This window comes from Aplysia californica, unplaced genomic scaffold (genome assembly GCF_000002075.1).
Source record: "Aplysia californica isolate F4 #8 unplaced genomic scaffold, AplCal3.0 scaffold00202, whole genome shotgun sequence".
In the NCBI taxonomy this organism is placed as follows: domain Eukaryota; kingdom Metazoa; phylum Mollusca; class Gastropoda; order Aplysiida; family Aplysiidae; genus Aplysia; species Aplysia californica.
Window position 1 is genome coordinate 541,923 of NW_004797472.1, and position 1,720 is coordinate 543,642.

The window sequence follows — 1,720 nt, forward strand, 5'->3', positions numbered from 1 at the left end:
AGGGGCAAAACCTTTACCTTCGATTTTCTCAAAACAGCATTTTTTGGGATTGCCCCCTTGTGTTTAAAAGCGACCATATGTAAAACTGTGTGACAAAATCGTTTTATTTCTGCTTATTGGGGGGGGGGGGCGGGTTCGTGACCTGAGTATGTTATCGGATAGTTTGGTGTCAAGGGTCATGATGACACCAATATCTCTTTTTTTTTTCAAAAATGGCACTTAATCGCCTTTTAATTCTAACCCCTTCATGTACATATATAATATGAAGAGGTTTTTTTTTTATTATTCAAACTTTTTTTTTACCATTCCTTTTTTTTAAGGGGGGGGGGTGATAAGCAATGGTTTCATGGTACATTTCCAAAAAAAGCAAGAACAGACAGATATAGAAATTCATTCGTACGACCTGCAGTGAGATTACTGAACACACAGTGCTACAAATGAGAGAGGGAGAGAAAGAGCGAGAGAGAGAGGGGGGGAGAGAGAGAGAGAGAGAGAGAGAGAGAGAGAGAGAGAGAGAGAGAGAGAGAGAGAAAGAGAGAGAGAGAGAGAGAGAGAGAGAGAGAGAGAGAGAATGTTTTACGAGCGGGTTGTTTCAGCACGTGTGACATGTCTTGTTGTGCGTATGCGTGAGTACACCTAACCTTTATAACGTCTACTGCCATTGTTAACAACCAAGACAAATTTCTCCCTGCGAGATGAATAAAGATTGTCTTTGTCATTGTCATTGTCCTAAGGTCATGCTCGCGGGACACAGTAAGGCCAGTACCGCACTACGACATTCTTGTCTCGGACAGGACTGTCCGGTCCCACTGTCGATTTTTTGCATGTCAAAACAGATACCGTACTAGGACAAGACTGATCCGGCTTTTTTTGTTGTGGCTCACGGCGGGGTTAAAAATGTATTCCAAAAATTTCTTAAATATTGTCCAAATTTTAAAAAAAAGATTTTCCTGATCAGCGACCCAAAATTAGCAAAAATCACGAGGGGAAAACAATTTAATGCCCGATTACGAAGTTAAATTGAATATTTGTGTGTGTGTGTGTGTGTGTGTGTGTGTGTGTGTGTGTGTTTCACCGGGTGACCTTGAAACACAAGTTCACCATTGACGATAAAAATTAAAAAATGAAATAATTTGCTAAAATTTACATAGATCTAGTATCGCATCAAATCAGGTTCCCTGAGAGTGATTTTGCTTATATTGAGACGCTGATTCCGAATATGAAATCGGTTTTGAGATGCGATAATTATTTTAAAAATTGTGTGCCCAAAGCTTTATTCTGCGCGGCGGCAAATTTTGAAGTGATTACACATCACAACGCGCGATCTTGACAACAGGCGGCCACCAAGTCTGGGACACTTTTGTCCTAATGCAGTAGGCGGCTATATTTCTCTATAATCACAGACGATATTACACCGGGACTGGAATAGTCCTGTCCCACCGATGTTGTAGCAATTCACAACTTCTCGGGACTCAAATCGACAAGAATTTCCTGTCGTAGTAGGTGCGGTACATTTCACTCTAATTCAAAGGTTTCAAAATCCCAACGGGTCTGTCCCGGGACAAACTGTTGTAGTGCGGTACTAGCCTAAGCCTTTTCAGTTTTGGTGGAAATTAGTTTTGAGTTTTCCCCGGCAGGTGGCACCCGAAGCTAAGGCTAGTGCACACACACACACACACACACACACACACACACACACACACACACACACACACACACA